This window comes from Tupaia chinensis, unplaced genomic scaffold (genome assembly GCF_000334495.1).
Source record: "Tupaia chinensis unplaced genomic scaffold, TupChi_1.0 Scaffold143481_1, whole genome shotgun sequence".
Lineage (NCBI taxonomy): Eukaryota > Metazoa > Chordata > Mammalia > Scandentia > Tupaiidae > Tupaia > Tupaia belangeri.
Window position 1 is genome coordinate 399,470 of NW_006203325.1, and position 22,390 is coordinate 421,859.

Genomic DNA, 22,390 nt, shown 5'->3' on the forward strand with positions numbered 1-22,390 from the left:
ACATCGATTGATTATTATGATAGATACATCTAAAGACCTGGAAGACTAAGTGGAGAACTTTGCCCAATCAAAAGTGTCTACAGAATATTCCCAGAAGTGTTCCTTATACAGATATTACAGAAGTAATCCTCTGTACGTTATAATCTAAGAAGAGGCAGCACAAATCACCTCCTCAGGAAACCACTTCTCCCCATTCAAGACATAGTCTCCAGTTCACAATACTCAACCGAAAACATGTGAAAAGTATGTTAGTACTAGGATCCAGAATTCAGACAATAGACAATCTTACAACTTTACTTTATGTTTTGATCCTAGGTGGGTACCTGGATCAAATAAAGTGTAAATAAAGTGTCCATCCTAGTGACTGTCTCCAACCCAAGATGATCTGCCATCCAAATTTAATGATACCATCACTTCCAAGCATTCAAATTGCTAGTAATCAACACTTTCTAGCCTTCTCAAACCATCCGGAAAATGGCAGATACATTGATAAATGAGTAAATTATATTTATGAGTGAATTATATTATAATTATATTTAAAGTATATTTAAATATACTTCTTGTCCAGGAAAAAAAAACATTTAAACTGGAATCACATCCAAGTTGTACAAAGAGCCTCAGCGTGGCTTTGGGATATTGTGATAGGCAGGGTCCTACAGTCTCAACTCCCTCACCCACTACCTACAATTGCTGTCTAGAGCAGCTACTTGAATTATAGAATAATTTTCCTGGGACTTTACCTTAGAAATTGAAGTTATGTCTCCAAAATTGTGACATCAGGTGATACACGTTGCATGAATTCTCAGATGAAAACTGGCACACTCAACTTCCTTCACACTATGAGTTCATTAAGCACCTATGAAGGGCCAGGCATTTGTTACATTAGAAAGAAAGCGCACATGTTCATGAAAATAACTTAGGTTATTTGGGAGAAAGATTCCAAAATCTCTTACGATAGTTGCCTTTAAATCATAAATATAAACAGCATTGGTTTTCAATGCAGTTCATTGCAGCCCCTCATTCATATTCAAATGAGGAGAGTACCTTAAACAGTAAAATGTTTTTCTACAGAAGAGACCCTGAAACTTATTGGAGAAAAATATCAAAATTTATGTCTTGTGTAAGTAATTCATAGAAAATGTGGATCTGACTCAGAGATAATGGTGTCCTTCTGCTTCTTTTTACAGTAAAATGGAATGTGGAGCCCGTGTATAAAATTCAGCTTTTGCTATATACAAGTAGAAGAAACCACTCGGTCTTATGATGTTTCTACCAATACAGCCTTTAAAATACATACATGTTATATTTGAATGGTTTATACAATTTTGGGAAGAGAAGAAAACAAAGAAAAAAATAAGGATTTAGTTTGTGGGTTGAGTTGAGTAACATCCAGGGACTAATACCTCTCTTCTTGCAGAAAGAGATGATTTCCTGATGACATCATTCCTTGCAACACACAGAACATAAAGAGAAGACACTGCCGAGTCACTGGCCAGGCCCAATAAAGTGGAGAGACAAGTGCCTGCCTCATTTTTAGTTAAAGATGTTTAAAACTGGCTATTTAAGGCCTTTAAAATGACACAGTGGGCCTCAAATCTCCTCAGCTGGCTTCACATCTTTAATGTATTTTGTTTGGCAACTGAAAATATTGAGTAAGAAATGAAAAAGTAAATAAATTTTCAAAAAGAGAAAAAAAAAATTGGATTTGGTGATAGCCTTCCTACACTGTGCTCAGTCTACATGGACATGACAGAGTAAAAAGAAACCCCAAATTCATATCTGATCGTGTTCTATCGCTCTGTAGTCACCTGGTTCTGCCACTCGACTGAACTATAAACCAAACCTGCAAAGAAGAAACAAAAGCAAGCAGGCTTCAAGAACTACAGACTCAGTCGTCATTACAGAAAGGATCGTATCTTCAAAGTCAAAAGTCACACTGTATACAAGGAAACAGGCAGCATGAATGAACCTTATCAGACACAACAGCTTTCAATGTGCAAAGATTTCAGACATTGAAATAATCCAACACTACAAATAAAGTAAATGTGTTTTATGTATTTATAGAAATACCATATAAAGAATAAATAATCAGGCACTTCTGACAAAAAGTAAAACTTCTAGAAATAAAAAAAAAAAACATCTATTTGAATGTAAAAACCTCAATGTGTTGGGAACCAGCAGTTAGCGTAATGGCTATGTCGCTGGACTCCCACATAGTTGACCGCGGTTCGCGTCCCGGACCCAGTGGCTTAAACTCACACCGGGCACATGTGCATGCGTGCCCAAGATCCCGAGAGGAGAATGGAGGAGAAGGGATTGCGGCGTGACCATCCCCCCTAGGGGGTGATTTCTCACTTTCTGTCTCTATGTCTCTCTCTGTCTGTCTGACGAGTGCACACGCCCTATAGTGAAAACCTCTCCAAAAAAAAAAAAAAACCTCAATGTGTTGATTAAATAACAAATGAGAGGTGGAAAAGGAGAGCTCAAGTGAACTAATAAAAAAAAGCTGAAAAAACATTTTTAGCATATAGCATGAAATAAAAATTATAGTGAGAGGCTAAAGTAATGAGATATAAGATGAAAGGATATATATCCATATATACTTATACAAAATCTCTTTTATATATTACTGAAACTCTTTGGGTGAGAGTATAAATATATATTTTTCTAAGATAAATATAATATTTTTCATTACATATGATGAAATTTATATATGAATTTTCTATTTTATTATTATATATTATATATAATGGAAAACATTATATATTAGAAAAATTATAATAATATATAAAAATATTATATATATATATTAGAAAAAATATATACATATAACTCTCACCCAAAGAGCTTCAGTAATACATGGAAAAAATATATATATATAATAAAATGAAAAAAGAATAGGGCCAGTTCACAGCACAGCATTTAGGTACTAAGCAGAGGAAGCCAGATCCTACATGGCCAAATGAGGTTCAAGTCCTAGACCAACAGCTTCATACTGGGATTGTGTGTGCATGTCCAGGTCCAGATAGGATGGAGAACTGGAGGGCAAAGGACAGCGATATGACCAGGCTTCCCGCTGTCGAGTTTGTACATGCACTTTCTTGCATAAAAGACAGAGGAGAGAATAGGGCATAAGTTAGTATTCCAAAAGATGATGGCTGAGAATTTTGTAGAATATTGGGGGATTTTTAGATTTAGGAATTCCACTGAGTCCCAAAATGAACAATATTGTTGCAGGACATTGAAACAAAGAACTTAAAATAGCCAAAGAATGAAAAATGTCCAGCAATGGAAAGACACAAATATTGAAAAGCATGAACATCATGTTGAATCTAAGAAGCAGGAATCAAATACTATATAGATTGGAATTTATATTAAGTCATAAAAGGCCAAATTTACAGAAAGACAGGGCAGATAAGTAGTTGGTCGAGAATGGAAGCAAAGATTCATTGCAAATAGGCATAAAAGAACTTCCTGGGGGGACCAGCAGTTAGCGTAATGGCTATGTCGCTGGATTCCCATGTAGTCGACCGTGGTTCAAGTCCGGGACCCAGCGGCTTAAACTCACACCAGGCACGTGTGCATGTGTGCCCAAGATCCCAAGAGGAGAATGGAAGAGAAGGGATTGAAGCGTGGCCATCCTCCCTGGGGGGTGATTTCTCGTTTTCTGTCTCTCTCTGTCTTTCTGGAGGGCGCACAAGCCCTGTAGCAAAAACCTCTCAAATAAAAAAAAAGAAAGAAAGAAAGAAAGAAAGAAAGAAAGAAAGAAAGAAAGAAAGAAAGAAAGAACGAACTTCTGGGTGCTAGAGATAGTCTAAAACTAGATTATGATGATGGATGTACAACTCTTTAAATTTATTAAACATACTGAATTGTACACTTTTAAAAAAGAAAAAAAAAGCGAGCTTTGAAAATAAGAGAATAAGAACTGTATCAGGGAAATGTGAATCAAAAAAAGATAAAACCCCAACTTTATCATACTTTCTCAGAGACGTGACTTGCAACTAATTTTCTTGTGCTCTGTGGAAAGTACTAACTTCTCTGGAGCTGTCCTTCAAGGCAACTCCAAACACCCTCTCAATTATCTCTGCAGGGCAAAGTGAACTTTGTTGTTTATTGTGCAAGATTAGGCAATGCAGTATTTCGGATGAGATAACAGTGTGAACTCTTGGGAATTAGACTAGTTTCATTTTCTGAAAACAGTGATAGCAATCTCCTTCACAGCAAAACACCGAGAAAATGTGTCTGTGTGTGGTCAGCACTTTCTGGTCCTTTAAGGAAAAACAGCATAAAAGACCAAAATATTGTACCTCCTATTCAATAGGGTCTTCAAAAGGGATCTTGTAGAAGGTCATTTGCAAAATGCCTACCCTCAGAAATATCAGAAATCCTTCTTGTGCAGCATCCAGGGTTCCAAGCAGAGGTGCTACCTTTCACTAGCACAGCTGGGGCCATGTTTCTTCGGTTTTGTAAAATGCTTTATGAAGTTTGATATTAAAGGTGCTGGAGAATGAATCATAATATTTGGGTCAAATAAACATGTATTGAGCACCTAGGATAAACCAGGCAGAGTGGTAGGCACTGGAGATCAGAGATGAAAAAGTACTGAGACATTTCCTCAGGGGATTTTGAGGTTAGTGGAAATTGGAAGCATATGTGCACTCCTTCAAGCAATTAAAAAGGTGTTTCACAGACATCTGAGCACAGACCAAAAAAGGTGCTACAAATACTGCATGTAAAAAGTTTAACAGCAAAATAAAACTGTCAAAACTGGCAATGATAGGGGCAGGCAGGTGGCGTGGTGGTTAGGGGTGCTGGACTCCCACATGGTCAACCATGTTTGGAGTCCCAAACCTGACGGCTTTCTTTTTCTCTCTCCCCCTGCCCCACCCCCTGTCAAATTTAAAAATATATAAGTAAATAAATAAAGTTAAATTAAATAATTCTTAAAAAAAAAAAAACTGATAGGATAAACCTATGTCTGGTTCCTGATAATGAGAAGCAAAAAGAATGAGATGATTGGGCCGCAAGTGGAATGTTGGTTAAGGGTGTTGGACTCCCACATGGCCAAGCAAGGTTGAGTCCTGGACCTGGCGGCTTACCTTCTCACTTTCTTTCTCTTTCTCGCTCTCTTGTTCTGTTCCTCTGGTCAAATTAAAAAATGAGTAAACAAACAAATAAAGTTAAATAAAGTAGTTCTTAAAAAAAAAAAAAAAAAAAAAAGAGGGACCAGCAATGGGTGTAATGGTTATGTAGCTGGACTCCCATGTAGTCAATTGCGGTTTGAGTACTGGACCTGGGGGCTTAAGCTCATGCCGGATGTGTGTCCGTGCCCAAGATCCCCAAAGTAGAATGGAGGAGAAGGGATTGCAGCATGCCCATTTCCCCTGGGGGGTGATTTCTCATTTTCTGTCTCTCTGTCTCTGTCTTTCTGGCGAGTGCATGCACCCTATAGCAAAAACCTCTCAAAAAAAAAAAAAAAGAATGAGACAATAATTAATATTATTTGAAGAATAATTTTAAAAATTGACTAACTTGAGTTAGAAAAACATACCTGTACTCACTCAGCCATTTTTAGGGGAAGATATATATGTATGTGTATATGCATATATATCTCTGTGTGCATATATATCTGTGTATAAACACACACAAACCTAATATGCTGCAAGATGAGGATGCCTTTTCTAAAAACCTAGATATTTTGTTATCACATTTCTCAGGCTTAGTGGCACATACTCATGATTTGAGCCTAAGCTTAGCAATGCAGGGCTCCAACCAAAGTGAATCATCATGCCCAAAAGGATAATCAATGACTAAGGACACAATGTAAGGATATTTGCACTGGACTTGCTGCAAGACATTATAGGAAAATAATTTTGCAAAGCTGGAAGACAGGATTAAAGTCTAAATTAAAAATAGCTGAAGTGCATCAAGCATTTAATGTATGTCAAACTCTATGATAAGAACTTGATAGAACAATTATTTTTTAATATGATGGTTTAGATGTGGGCCTGACAAACGTTTGCATATAAATTCTGGCCAAACCATCTTGCTTTCTGCCTATTAGCCATGGCAAAGCCTAGACACAAAATCCTTTCAGTCAGAAGGTAGATCAGGAATTACTGATAATGTCACAAACTTTTGTTTATACTTTCTTCTGTTCTGGAAACTTCCTTCAAGTGGTTAGAGTGAAGCCAGGGCCCCCATAGATGAGACTAATATTTCTTGTTTTTCTCCAATGGATCTTGTATGAATATAGCAAAAGCTAAAATGTCCTTCAAATGTCCTATGACATTCTGAGGAAGGGGGCTTTCATAATAATAATAAAAAAAGTATAAAGATACTTACAATATACCAGTCTAAATATTAAATAACCTCTCTAGAGAACAATTTGAAAGAACCGATTAAAGTCTCAAAAGAACACTGTCTTTGTCCCAGCAATTTTTCTGAGTGTTTCCTAGTTTAATCTAAGCAGAAGTGTGTGTGACCACAAGAATGTGTGACCAAGAATATTCAACAGCTTGTTAATATCAAGCAATTGGTTAAACAATCTATCCAACAAAGGATAAATTATACTTCTATCTGAGGATAAAATAGGAAGATATTGGGACCAGCAGTTAGTATAATGGCTATGTTGCTGGACTCCCATGTAGTCAACCACGGTTCGAGTCCCGGACCCGGTGGCTTAAAACTCACCATGGGTGCGTGTGCATGCATGCCCAAGATCCCGAGAGGAGAATGGAGGAAAAGGGATTGCAGCATGGCCATCCCCCCTGAGGGGTGATTTCTTGCTTTCTGTCTCTCTGTCTGTCTCTGCCTGCCTGGCAAGCGCACGCGCTCTATAGCAAAAACCTCTCCAAAAAAATAGGTAGATATTTAAAACAATGTTATAAAGGAAAGGTTCTCAACCTCAGCATTACTGACATTTTATACTTCATAATTCTTTGTTATTAGCAGCTGCCCTGTGCATGTAGCAACATCCTTAACTTCTAACAGATGTCATAAGCAAACAATGTTTTCAGATGTTATCAAGTGTTCCTGGGAGTGAAAATTGCTCCTGGTTGAGAATCACTTTTAAGAGAAATATTCATTGTCATAAGAAAATGTCCGCACGAACTAAAAAATGAAAGGAGGAAGCTAGAAAACACTATGACAAAATGCCTACCCTTACACACACACACACACACACACAAACACAATCCCACCTTTTCTAAAAATAGCTAGAAGAATATTCACCAATTATTAATGAAAATTATTTCTAATTGCTAATAAGAATTCCTGACTTTGTCATCCTTTGGCATTATCTAAGTACTGAGTTCAACTTGTATTCCTTTTATAATAAACAACAAACTGGGTCCTCTTTAAATCTCAGTAAGAGGGGACCAGCAGTTAGTGTAATGGCTATGTTACTGGACTCCCATGTAGTCGACTGTGGTTCGAGTCCCGGACCCGGTGGCTTAAAACTCACGCCAGGCACATGTGCGTGTGTGCCCAAGATCCAGAGAGGAGAATGGAGGAGAAGGGATTGTGGCGTGGCCATCGCCCCTGGGGGTGATTTCTCGCTTTCTGTCTCTCTGTCTCTTTCTGTCTGTCTGGTGAGCGCATACACCCTATAGTGAAAAACCTCTCCAAAAAAAAAAAAAAATCTCAGTAAGAGGGCCTTTGACTTCAATGTAAAATGTGTCTGCTTTCAAAGCGAAGGATAGTTAATGATTAAGGATTACAATGTAATCATTGGAAAATATTCCCAAAGAGGGTCCTCTTCAATATGCTTTGGGCTCCCAACTGCATGGATTTAGAAACTCTGCGCAGCGATACATATACACTGTGGAATATACTACTCAGCAGTAAAAAGAAACAGTGAGACCCTGGCATTTGATTGAAAGTGGACAAATAGGAAGATTTAATGCTGAGTGAAGCAAGCCAGACTATGAAAGAGAGGCATTGTATGTCTCCACCTAATATATGCCTAATGTCTGCATTTTATTGCAGAAACTGAAAGATTAGAAGGTATAAAGGCATGGAGAGCACTGTAGGTAGCAGAGACAGTGCAGGTGGAGGATGAGCGAAGTGGAGGGACAGGAATCAAGGAGGAAGATGAAGCAAAATCACTTAACAAACACAGAAATGGAAAATTATCTGGGGATGACTATGTATGTGGTAATATCTTTGACTGGACTAATATACAATATATTCATGCTGTGAAAATCCACTTTGTATACTGTAAAGATGTACAGTGATTGAATGTAAAAAAAAATAATAATAAAATAAATTTTAAAAGAAGCACTTGTAGGTGGAAAATGGGTCTTCCCTGTTAGGCCTGTCCTCCTCATTAAGCCAAGCCATTAGCTTAGCTACACTCAGTGTTGTTTGAAACATAGGAGTCCAGGTGAAATTAGTTTTCCCTGAATGTGTACTTCCCCAATAGCTCACAATAATGGAAACGAAACTGATGCCCTATAAACTAGAGGATTCAAAAGCCAGATCATCTATTTAGTCGAGTATTAATCACTGCAGGGTCTCCATCTACTACTAACACATGCCTGATCCACTGGTAATATGACTCCTGTCCCTGATTTTGCTAGAACACTTAAAAATTCCTTACTTTTTAGCTACTATCTTTTTTCCTCTGCTATAACTTAGTATGAATCTCCTTCTACAGCTTTTTTATAACAAAACAGTGCAGTAAAACTTTGTTTTATTTAGAAGACTTAAGGCTTACTTTGTAGAACACTCTCCAAACCTACCACCTACACCACTTCTTGGTTCTCATTCTCAGAACCACCTTCTTCAGACTCAGTAGCCATGGGCAGCTTTCTCTATCCGTACTGTCTCTGGAAGTCTGCCTAGAGAATGCCACACCAACTATATCTTTCAGTGAAAGGACCTGTTCACTTAAACCATTCGAAAAATTAGACATTCTAGTTTAACTTTTGGGGGTAACTATCTGCTTCAAATCTGTTAAAATTTATTTTTTTCTAAAATGTACAACTTTCTAGCTATAATTTTAAGAGAACTAATTTGCTTAGGTTCTTAAAAGGATAGAACACTAGCAAAAATCAGGTTGCCCCTGCAGCCTAGTGGTTAAGAGAGCCAGATATTTTATGGCCGAGTATAGTTCAAATTGTGGTGCCGACAGCTTGAAAAATATACCAGGCATTTGTGTTTGCATGCCCCGAATCTTTACAGGATGGAGAAATGGAGAAGGAATTGCAGAGTGACCACATCCCATTGGAGTGTTCTGTCTGTCTGTCTGTCTCTCTGGCAAGCATATGTGCCCTCTGGAAACTAAAAAGCAAAGAATCTACCAAAATCTAAACAGATAAATGCTGGGCTTTACAGACTATGACTTATCTGGACAAAGTTGGAGCTGTCTTCTATCTTATGCTTCATGTGGTTTATTTTTTGTTATGGAATATTTTAAATGTCAGACGTTGCTAGGCAATTTTTTCTGGCTTGATTAATTTAGTTCTAGTACAAATAAAAATATACCCAAGTGATTTGGTCTACAATAATGTTGCTTTTCTTCCAAAATAAATATGTTCTTTTCTGTCAAAAGACTTATGATGTGGTTCCAGACCTTCACTGAGCTGTGGGCGATCATAAGCGTAGTAGTTTAAGAACTTCACCATTCATGTCAATATAAATACATGGAGAATGAATCACAGTAAATGATGCAGTACTGTAAAAAAATAAAAATAAAATAAAAGTCCAAAGTAACTGGAGGGGAAAGTATATGAGTTTAAATTAGAAAACAGACAAAAAGAGGTGTGACTTCATTTTGGTATTTTTCTGTATCTAAAGAGTTTGTGAACAATATAACCCAAAATCTTGAGGATAATTTTGATATGTCACAATGTAAAGAACTTAGTAACAGGTTACTGAAATGAACTATTTTGATAAATAATCTCCTGGTGTTTGACAAATCCATATGATTTTCAACTAAAAACAGAGAATAAATGGTGTTAAGTGCCAGTTTACCAAATAGATAATAAAACTGAAAAATGTCAGGTTAAGAATATTGACCTCAGGACCAAAAATTAGCATAATGTCTATGTCGCTGGACTCCCCTAGATAATAAAACTGAAAAATGCCAGGTTAAGAATATTGACTTCAGGACCAAAAATTAGCATAATGTCTATGTTGCTGGACTCCCATGTAGTCGACCACAGTTCGAGTCCCGGACCCGGTGGCTTAAAACTCACGCCGGGCGCGTGTGCGTGCGTGCCCAAGATCCCGAGAGGAGAATGGAGGAGACGGGATTGCGGCGTGGCCATCCCCCTGGGGGGTGATTTCTCACTTTCTGTCTCTCTGTCTCTCTCTGTCTATTTGGCGAGCACATGCACCCTATAGCAAAAACCTCTCCAAAAAAAAGAATATTGGACTTCAGGAGATCTTTTCATATTTCATTTTGAAATGTTTTCTGATTTCCTGTGATCTGCTTTTATTTATAACGGCTGGGGAATATTGCCAGCATCATTACTTTCAGTGAAAAAATAATAATAATAAATAAGGAACACTATTCAAAGTAGTGGGATTCAGAACAATTTTCTTTCATCCGAGGCTAATTTCTAGGGTCACTTTCTGTAAGATGCCACCGTATTTTACAGCCACATTAAAATGTCAGAAGACTTTATGGGCTGTTCAGTGCTGCCAGGGTGTCACTTTCAGAAATACTCACCATGCTAGAGAAGAGGGCCACAGCACTGAGAACTGCGTAGCCTTTGTTATTTCCAGGAGGATATGAGAGGGGGATTCAGGGAAAATGGCTAGCATCCAAGTCTACAGTGAATCTTGTCTTCAGTTGAAATTGTGGATAATAATCAATGGCTTAGAAGGAACTATGTTGGTGAATCTCACAGAAGAGTTTTTGAGATACTTTCATTACACAAAAAGCTTTTGAATGAGGAAATAGGCTTTTAAATGCGATGGCCTCTCTCAGATATTTTACTCATTTCCAGTAAGTAGTTCTCAAAAATGAACAATGTGTCTAACTGAACAATCATAGTATTTCAACACGCCCAAGGCAAGCTGGGAGGGAGAGCTGAATTATGATGAAAGTCTGTACTTTTCTGACCTTTCCCATGACCATAATTAATGGATGTGCCCCTAAAACACTTTGCAGTGATGTTGGTATATTTAGAAACGGGCCTGTGACTCATTATGCCCATAATTTGGCAGTAAATAAGGGGCAGTGGCTATCGGGGCCAACTCATGGCCCAAGGACGTGGTTCATTCCTATAGCATCACCTTCTGAAAAATGTAGTTGCCTTCTTTTTGAAATTATACAGGCTGGCTTCAGAGCTTCATAAGCCAGGTTCTATTTTTCATCAGAATAATATCAAAATAGTTAAGATCAAAATGTTTAAACATCTATTTGGGTATAAATAAAAGTAAAAAATGCTAAAAATTTTTTACATAAAACTTATACTAACTTCTGGCTTCTGCCCAGGACAAATGTGGAAAGAATGTAACTGCTGCACTTTCAACCAGAAAAGGCTGGATGTACTATAAATCTTCATTTTTCTTGAACCTAAAGAACTGAGGTCAGAATATCTAAGTAACCTAAATCCTAAGGAAAGACAGTGTCTTCTAAGAGTGAGGGTAAGGGCTTATTAATGAGACCAGGAGGCTAAGGCTAGCAGACAAGTGGATGAGATAAATTCAGTTACTATCTTTATTAAATTCTTAAAAGTCTAAGGGTGGGCCACAGTGAGAATATAGGACCCCTGGCATCGCAGACTAAAGGAAAATTTGTACTATCTCAGTACAAATGTACAGTTGTATTCTTCCCCTTGATTCTCTACTAGTAAAACAGAGAATACCTCTTCCTCCCAGGGTGGCAAGAATTAAATAACAAGCAATAACAGTGTACCATTGTAGCAAGAATGGAAATGAACTCTTCCTGAATTACTGGTTCACAGAGAAGGTCCAGTGTCAAGGACGGAGCAGCAATATCATGAAAAACACACTGGCAAACCAGACCCCACCCTGGATAGAAGGCAGTGCTAGAGGAATTTGAAGCCAGAAATGTAGTGAGTGAATCCAGAGCAACAACAAAACTCAAAATGCCACTCCACTTCTGAGTAGAATAACTTACACAGTCCACAACAACAGCCTAATAAAAGTTAGGTGTATCCATTCTCAGGCCTAAATGCTAGTTTCTCACTCTTTATTGTTCTACACCTGATAGCCAGCAGTGACAAACTATGAGGCATACAATAAAGCAAAGATGAAATAACCTACTTACAAGAGGAAAAACACTGAACTGAACCAGACATGACTTATGTTGAGCCTTGGCATAGTAAATACAAGGTTACTACAGTTATTTGCCATGCAACAGTGATAAGTCCTGGGAATTCCATGGTAAGACAACTCTGCCATTGTGCAAACATTATACAGAATACTTACATACACCTAGATGGTGTAGCCTGTAAGTCCTGGGAATTGCATGGTAAGACAATTCTGCCATTGTGCAAACATTATACTGAATACTTACATACACCTAGATGGTGTAGCCTCCTACACAGCTAGGCTATATGGTTTAGCGTATTGCTCTTAGGCTACAAACCTGTACACGTGTTAATGCACTGAACAGTTCAAGCAATTATAATGCAGCAACAAGTATTTATGTACCTAATCATATCTAAACATAGAAAAAAATACAGTAAAAATATGGTATAAAAGATAAAAATGGCACACCTGTAAAGAGAATGTAGCATGAATGAAGCTTACAGGACTAGAAGTTGCTCTGGGTGAGTTAGTGGGTGAATTAGGAGTGAATATGAAGACCAGGACACTACAGGACACTGAGTAGACTTTACAAACACCAAACACTAGGCTACACTAACTCTATTTTTTAAATTTCTTTAACAATGAATCCATCTCAGCTTACTGTGACATCTTTACTTTATTAACTTTGTGACACTTTTGTCATAACTCGTGGCTTAAAATATGAACACATTGTAAACCTGTACAAGCTTTTTACATCTCCTTATCCTATATCTTTCTCTATTTTTAAAGGTTTCATCTTTTAAAATTTTTATTAAAATCTAAGACAAAACACACTCCTTAGCCTACACGAGGTTAGGATCATGCATATTGCTGCCTTCCACCTCCACATCGTGAAGAGCTGTGATGAACAAAATAACACAAGATGAAATCAAGCACAAAAGAAAATGATGCAATCAAGGGAGAAGGTAAACATTAGATCTATGAGGCCGTTTCCACTAAAACAGGGCATACTGTTTACAGTAAACCCTTTTCCTATGTAACAGGAATGCACTCTAAAAGACTAATTAAAAGTATAAATTCATAAACCAGTCACTTGCCACTTATTATCATTAGATAGAATTACTTGTTTGATACATAATTGAATGTACTATACTTTTCTACAACCTGGCAGGGCAGTAGGTTTGTTCATACCAGCATCACCACAAACGTGAGAATAACTCATTGTGCCCTAATGCTGTGATGGCCACATCACTGGGTGATAGGAATTTTTCAGTTCCATTTTAATCTTATGGGACCACCATCATATGCACGACTCATTGTTGACCTGAACATCGTTAAATGGCATGTGGCCATCTAATAAAAGTGTAAAAGGCTCTAGCCTTTATATAGTCAACATGCATGAACAGATGTTGAATTTCAGCAGAGAAATACGAACTATAGGACAGAATCAAATGGAAATGCTAAAAATAAATACAGACAACGTCTGATTTAAGATGATACAACTTAACATTTTTTGACTGAAAAATGGTATAAAAGCAACAGACATTCAGGAGAAACTATGCTTTGGGTATAAATACAACATTCTCTTTTTCACTTTCAGTATAATCTAAAAATGACATGAGATATTCATGTCATTTATTTATTATAAAATACACTTTATAGTAGATGATGTTGGCTAACTGTAGGCTAACGTAAGTGTTTTGAGCACATGTAAGGTGGCTGGACTAAACCATAATGTTCACTAGGTAAGGTGTATTAAATGCGTGTTTGACATACGATATTTGTAACTAGCAGGTTTATTGGGACATAAGCCCATCATAAGGAGCATCTGTACACAGAAACAGAAATGAAGAATGCTCTCAGCTGTCATTTCAGTAGACACAGTGATGCTGAAGAAGAAAAATGTCTGTAAATTTGAAGATAAGTCAATATAGATTACCTATACTGAAAAACAGAGTAAATAAAGCAGAAGACTACGCCCAGGGTGCTATGGTTTGGAAGTATCCCTACCCAAATTCAGGTGTTATCAATAATGGTAGCAGTAAGAGGCTGGTCTTTAAGAGATGATTAGGCCATGAGGGCTCCTTCCTCATGAATGATATTAGGTGCTGTTATGAAATGGATTAGCAGAGGAAATTTGTTCCTTTTGTGGCCTCCTGTTTTCACCATGTGAGGACAGAGTTCCTACCCACAGCAGAATGATAGCCTCACCAGACACCAAATGCCAGTAATTTAATCTTGAACTTCCAGCCTCCAGAACTATGAGGAACAAATGTATGTTCCTTACAAATTACCCAGTCTAGGTATTCTGTTATAATGGCACAAATGAACTAAGACAAAAGAACTATGTATTATATCAAATGGTTGAACACCAACTGGAATTCTAGAAGAAGAGGAGAAAAAAATGGAAATTAATATTGGAAGAGTGGTAAAGAATTTTCAAAAAATACATGAAGACATTAAACCACAAATCCCAGAAGCCCAGAGATTCATGAACAGGATAAATTCATTGGAGAAAAAGAAAAAAAAAAAAAGAAAAAGAAAAAAAAACATGGACATGTTATGTACTAGGTGGTGAAAACAAAAAGAAAAAGAAAGTCAAGAATGAAAGAGAAAAAAAGACATTACATAAAGGTAAATCTACACAAAGGTAAAACTGGTAACGAATTTCTCTTCAGAAGGTAGAGCAAGAATGCATGATGAATGAAAAAATTTTACAACAGATTTCTATACATGAAAATATTCATCAATTAAAAGGGCAAGTTAAAGACTTTCAGACAAAGAAGAGATACTTTATTAATGGTAAACATGTATTATAAGATGTTAAAGGAAATTCTTCAGGCAAGAGAAATATGTTAGAAATTTGGACTTAAACAATTGAAGATTTTTAAAACTGGTTAAAATGAAAGTGAACACAAGTTTGGGGTTTTCTTGTAATACTCTAAAATAAAACTGTCTAAAGCAATAAGAACACAAGTGGTTTTATAGATTATACAATAAGTCTATAGCAATATTAGCTCAGAGGCTAAGAGAGTATAATTGCAATTACACTTTTAAAAAGTTTATACTATACATTAATACTATATGAAGGAAGAGATATATAGTGAGATGCCATAAAATGGGATAACTTTTTAAAAGAGATTTTTGCCTTAGGGCATGTGCACTCACCAGAGAAAGAAACAGAGACAGAGACAGTGAGAGGGAAAGTGAGAAATCACCCCACAAGAGGTTGGGGTGATGTGGCCAAACCATAAGCTCTTCTCCTCCATTCTTCTTCCAGGATCTTGGGCATGCATGCACCTGTGTCCAGTGTGATTTTCAAGCTACTAGGCCCAGGACTCAAACTGTAATCAGCCATGTGAGAGTCCAGCGATGTAACCACTGTGCCATCTGCTGGTCCTTGGATAACATTTTTTAAAGTAAAAATAACAAGCCAATAGTGGAAATAAATAAGATAGAAATTAAAAATACTTAATCCAAAACCTTGTAGTTAATTTAAAAAGGAATGGAAAAAATATAACAAAAAGAAAACACACGCACACACACACCATTAGGATCCCAGCCTTCAGGTAGGACTGGAAATTGAACTCCTGTCTCCCATGTGGTCCCAGTTTGTGGAGAACAGCAACTTAGTAGCATGTGCCACTGTACTGGGGCTACAGCTGAAGTTTGCTAGTGGGAAAGCAAAAGATACAGCCTCTTTGGAAATAGCCTTCAACTTCTTAGGCATTAAGAATGCACTTACAATCCAATCCAACAATCTTATGCCCTGGATGTTCTCAAGAAAAATGAAATCTTTTTTTTTTTCTTATTTTGGAGAGGTTTTTGCTATAGAGTGCGTGCACTCACCAGAAAGACAGAAAGAGACAGAGAGACAGAAAATGAGAAATCACCCCCCAGGGAAGATGGCCATGCCACAACCCCTTCTCCTCCATTCTCCTCTTGGGATATTGGGCACGCATGCACACATGCCTGACGTGAGTTTAAGCCACCAGGTCCAGGACTCGAACTGCATTGACTACATGGGAGTCCAGTGACAAAGCCATTATGCCAACTGCTGGTCCCAAGAAAAATGAAATCTTATGTCCCACAAAAACTGGATGTTTGTATTGGTTTTATGCATAAAATCCAAAAACTGGTAGCAAAAACCTAAATGTCTCTCAGTTAGTGAATTCATAGTGTCTTATAACCATATGATGGAAGAATACAAGTAATTAAGCACACACACAATAAAACTAGTGATATGCATATCAAGAGTGAATTTTAACTGTATTGTGGTTACAGAATATGTATTCAGAAGTCCCCATACTGTATAATTCTATTTAATAGTCATTCTAGAAAAGGCAAAATTATGGGACAAAAGACAGATAAGTTCTTACCAGATGCTAAAGATAGGAACAAGGTGTTGACTACAAGCACAAATGAATTTGGTGGACATTTGGAACTGTTCTATATCTTGATTTGGTGGTATATGCATTTATCAAAATGCATAAAATGATATACTTAAAAAGAATGAATATTATGTATAAATTATACCCCAATAAAACTGACCAAAAAAAATTTCCACATAAGAGCAAACTAAAACTGAGATGATCTCTGAGATCATCAATATTAATAAATATAGTTCAAGAAATAGACTACACACTAATAGAAAAAATGTGATATAGGCTGTATCCGATGACAAGCACTGATCTAGTCCAATGATAATGATGATAAAGCTAAATTGCATACCTCTATCACTGCTCCCCTCAAAAAAAAAAAAAGTTGTGCTCATAAGACATTTTTATTCTCTCAAGATCCTCAGTTCTCAACAACTACATGGTCATTTTCACATGGCTTATTTATCCCTTGATTTGACCCACTTTCCTAGCCAACTCTGATCTTTGGTCTCTGATACTCCCAATATATCATAGTAAAATCCACAGGTCTCTTCGATGTCCTACATGAATGTTCCTATGACCTTCTTGCTGTATCTGAAGCCTGTATTCATTCCTCTGAGCACACTGCTTCGTTTATAGCCTTCTTCTCAGGCTGCCATTTTATGTGTGATACCAGGCAACCAGGAGTGATAGTTGTCTTTCTTGCTACTTAATGCTGCTTCCAGACAATTATTCTTTCCATTTTTTTTTTTTTTGAAGTTTTTGCTATAGGGCACATGTGCTTGCCAGAGACAGAGAGAAAGACAGAGACTGAAAGTGAGAAATTACCCCTCAGTGAGGGATGGCCATCTTGTAATCCCCTCTCCTCCATTCTTACATATACACATGTTCCCAGAGTGAGTTTCAAGTTTCCAGGTCCAGGAGTCAAACTGCGGTCAACCATGTGCAATTCCAGCACCTCAACCACTATGCCATCTGCTGGTCCTGTTCTTTCCATCTTAAAGAAAACTCCCAACAATTTGAAAGTTACACCTGATATAGTACCCAATACCCCTCCTTGATACAATCACCTACTGAGGTCCGTTTGACAGCAGATTTCTTGCAGAGCTTAGCTCATGGCTCATTCTATTATTGGTGTTTTTGTAGTTATTGAGCTTCTGTTTCGACAAAGTCTCACTTATTTTTGACTGGTCTTGCTATGTCGCGATCTTCCTCAGCCACTTCAGCCTCCCAAGTAGCTGGAGATTCTAGGTGTCATCACACCTAGCTTTTAGGGAAGACTGGAACAGAAAGGCCTCCCATATAACCTTAGCTACCTAGCAGTATCAACCAATGCACACAATGTCAGCTGGCCTCTCACAGTTCTTGCCATCTTCATATCCCTGTAGAAAACCCTTTTGTTTTCTCAGCATTTCAGGTCCTTGACCACCTCAACTCAGTGACCTTGTTTCTTCTGCCACTCACCCTCAGTCATACTTCATACTTCCACTCATCCCACTAGTCATACTTCCATACTTCCCCCTCCTGCCCTTCTATCAGTCGATACCTTTGTCTCCTTTGCCATAGACACAGAAACAGTAAGAAAACTTCCTCATTCTTCATCCACCAGTCTATCCACCCACCTGCACCTGTACCATATACTCTGCCTTCCCTCCTGTTCCTCCAGAAGAACTACACCTGCTTCTACCTAAGCCAAATCCCTCCAGTCATGCACCAGCTGACAGTCCAGCTCATATACTAAAGAATGTCACTCCTGCAGTTGGCGGCTATCACTGTTGGAATAAGTCAACATTCCAGGAACCATCTGGACAAAATCTACTTTCAATTTCCTCTAAGGATTACACACTTTAAGCATTTCTCTTCTTCATCCAGACTCTCTTCGACCCCATAGTCTTCACCTCCCTCTGGCCTGCCAAGGTGAAGCAATCTCAGCATTTCTTGATCAGAGGCATATTGCACTGGTAGGAATCTAACTTTCTAGCTACAGGCTGTACCTAAAAATACCCACCCCAAAAGGCAACAAAGCATAAACATATTCTTGTTGGACTGTAATTCAGCCTTGCTTGTTAAACAGGCACTTACTGAGTCTCTGACCTTAGAGATTAAGTTTTCCCCACCTCTGTGCATCTTTCACGCTCACTTCACTTTAACTGACTACCTCGACTTGACACATTGCTCTCTGTGACTGCTAAGTAGACTATGTTCATGTTTTCAAAATAAATCAAGAAGCATTATGGTGCATAAAAAGAGACCAACATTGGGGAGGGAAGTCTTTAGGAACCGAAAAGGAGACCTTTGTTGATCTCTTCCCCATCCAAGAACCTGCTTATCTGGCTTCCTGTTTCTCTGTTTTATAGTCACGGCAGAAAGAAAAGACCATGGCTAAGAGGACCCTGCAGCATCCTTCTCCACACTGATTCAGGCACCAGGGTCCTACATACATGTCTCCTAACTCAGCACAGGACAACTCCACAGAAACCACCTGTGCTCTCACCAAGAGTACAAGCGTGCTCTTACTCACACACAAAAGACGGACCCTGTTCTGCTATAGGTAGGTCTGGCAAATAAAATCAGAATGAACCATTTACTGTCAATCAAACATAAGCAGGCTCTGGAGACTGCACTCCAGTTGTGAGGTACTATACCACGCCTGTATAAAAGCCTTTCCCAGGCAATTCATTCCACCTTGGTTCATAAGTTGTCTATGCTATTTGAGCTCTCACTTTCTCTTATAATTTTTCAAACTTACTTCTTTTTTTTTTTTTTTTTTTTTGGTATAGGGCATTTGCACTCACCAGAGACAGAGAGAGGGAAAGAAAGAAGGCACCTCCCAAGGGGGATGGCCGTGTTGTAATCCCTTCTCCTCCACTCTTTTCTTAGGATATTGGGCACACATGTACACAACCCTGGTGTGATTTTCAAGCTGCTGGATCCAGGACTCTAACTGCAAAGTCAGCCATGTGGGATCCAGCCATCTGAACTGCCATACCACCTGCCGGCCCTGTTTTCTCTTTGCTGCTTCCATTTCCTTTAAATATTTTCCTCATGTATTAAATGGTAATTCTAGGAGGAAAAAGTTAGATAAAAACAACTGAGCATGCTGATCGTTTTAAATATAGGAGAGGTTTTTATTCCCATTACAAATCATGACTCTGAGGTTTGCTTAATTCATATGAATAGCTGAAAGTTACACAAGTGAAGGCTGGGGCTCAAATGTGCCTTTGTGACTCTTATTTATAAGCCTCCTCCTTGTCATTAGAGTATACTAATGATATCAGAGCTGGTGAAAGAATAAATCAGGATATTTTACACTGTGCAAGGCCAAAGGCACTGAGAGAGAGTATAGAATTGTGTCCAGCATTGGCAAGTACTCATGCTGGAAGCAACAATGACATACAAATTTTGTTTGTTGGTTTTTTCCCTGATCCACTCCCTTCCGCTCCCTATCACTCCTGTCTCCTATGCTCTCTCCAGTATTTATAGTTGTCTTCCCTGCTATTATACTTTGAATATTTGTTCCTGCTATATAACTTTTCTTTATCTTAACTTCTTTTTTCCTTTCCTTTGAATATTCTTAATGTTTTCAAATGTGCTAAATATGATTTTTTACTAATAACTAGTAAATGGAGTTGGGGGAAAAACACAAAGTAGTCACTCTCTTGTAGTCACATGAATAGTTTCACTGGAAAGTCTATGAGACATATTGCATAGCTGTAGAGAGAGAGACCATCCTCCTGGCAGAACTTGTACAGTGATTAAACATGATTAAACTCTTAGGAACCTAGACATGGTCATATCTATTTTGGTACGACTGGCTAGATCCATCTCTGCAACTCGAAGAGAATCACCCTCTTTGTGTAAATGTTTGCTCTGTTGGAAATTCTCAAGTAGAAATTAGTAGTACACATGCTTCAGAGGGAATATTAAATCAAGCATGATAAACAACTACTAGGCAATGTTTAGACTGGCCAAAAGTCATCTTAAGAATTTTACATAAGAATAGAACAACACATTTGGCATCTATCCACTAGGACTGTCTATAAAGCAAAAATGTCATGAAATCTCTCAATCAATCAGCTATCTGTTAATGGATTCTTTCAGTCCAGGGAGATAACAAATGAATAACAAGTTTCAAATCTTCACTTCATTTTATGTGGTATAGACACAGTTAATGAATCATGAACAGTAATATTTACTAGAAGTTACAAAACATACTTGGAACACCTCTGGAAATTAGCCTTGATCTTGTTTGAAGTCATATGCCAATATTGTGGATCCCTGTGATATCAACTATCACAACTTCCGGGCTATTAAAGAGCTGAAACTAATCAGGTAGAATTGACCCCAAAAGAAATTTCAATACAACACAGGCATGAGTTCAGGAAGTTATAAAAGTTGGAAATATTTTTTAAATACATACATTCACAAACACACACACACGTGTGTGTGTGTGTATATATAATTTGGATGTCCTTCCCCAAACTCATTTGTTGGAACTTGAGTGTATCATAAAGGTATTAAGTTAAAATGTCATTTTTTGTGGTATCCCAGAATGGGGGCTTTGAGTGTGATAAGGTCAGTAAACTGGTCCTACGATTGAGATCTCCTGGGTTAATATGCAGTAGGGCTGAGACCATGACTAGAGGGCAAGAGAGAAACTCATGGATTCAGACTATGCTCTGCTGAAAGTTCTGCCTTCTACCACTTTGTAATACCTTTGGATATTCCAGCTGCCAGAATCATGAGCTTTGCAAATAAATCTCTATTTTCTTTATAAATTCCCTAGTCTTCAATATTTCAGTCAGCAATTCAAAAACAGACTAAGATCACACTTACAGAGAAAGAAAGAAGCAAAAAGATATTTTCTTAATTAATCCAAGTCAGAACCAAAGTATTATTTAGGGCATTCTCAGTAAGAACTGAGTATTCACCATACCTTTACACGTGAGTCAGCAAAATGGAGTAAATTTCTCTGAGAGTCCTTAGAGGCTGTGCCACTTTCCAAGAAACCAGAAGGATAGAGAGTAACAAAGGAGCCAACTTCATGGGACAAAAATCTTATTTTGAATCATTTCTTAATAGAGACTTGGAGCCAAATGAAAAATGTGACATTTGGGGTAAGGGCACAATTTTGTTCCATTTCTGTTTTCTGATTCACAACTGTTGTTAAATATTTACCAGAAATCTGACAGCAGTTTCTTAACGTGTTAATCAGAGATAATATTATTCCATTAGCAAGTCAATAAACTTCTTTAAAGTTATACAAGGTAAACCTCTCTAACACTGCTAGCCCATCCTTGTAGAATAAATATTTGATTTGGTTTGCTCAATGCCAATTTAAATGGGATTATGTTAACTAAATCCTGTTTTGTGAATAAGGTATGCCCTCAAGAAGATGACAGAGCAAAATCTACACTCTTTATCTGTCTTCTCGCTAAAGGTGCTTGAATAAAGAACAGGCACTTCTGTGTCTCCAGAAAAATGATCTTGGGGAACTTCTGAGCACTGTACCAACAGGAATGTCTTTGGGAAATATTTCTAAAATAGTTCAGACCTCCCTTGCACGGATAATCTAACATCCACCAATAAGAAGCAAGCCGTGTTGATGTATTTTTCCAGGACACCAAATGGCTGAAGGCCATATTTTTCATTCTCCTAATTACAGTTATTTCTTTATAACAATTTTCATGCAAAGTCAAGCCTAATTTTTTGCCCAGAACATGCATCTTTAGACACATATGTAGATCCTGACGTTCATGATTCATCTTGCCCTGAAA

General features: G+C 37.7%; 1 long non-coding RNA gene across 1 annotated transcript in view; it reads right to left on the minus strand.

Moving 5' to 3' along the window:
• LOC114005204 (uncharacterized) overlaps nt 1-21,712 on the minus strand; it is an 89,652-nt gene extending 67,940 nt beyond the window's left edge. Inside the window, exon 1 of the long non-coding RNA XR_003547079.1 lies at nt 21,550-21,712. This is a non-coding gene — a long non-coding RNA (uncharacterized LOC114005204). The remainder of the gene's footprint in view (nt 1-21,549) is intronic.
• Between the last annotated feature and the right edge of the window lie 678 nt (nt 21,713-22,390).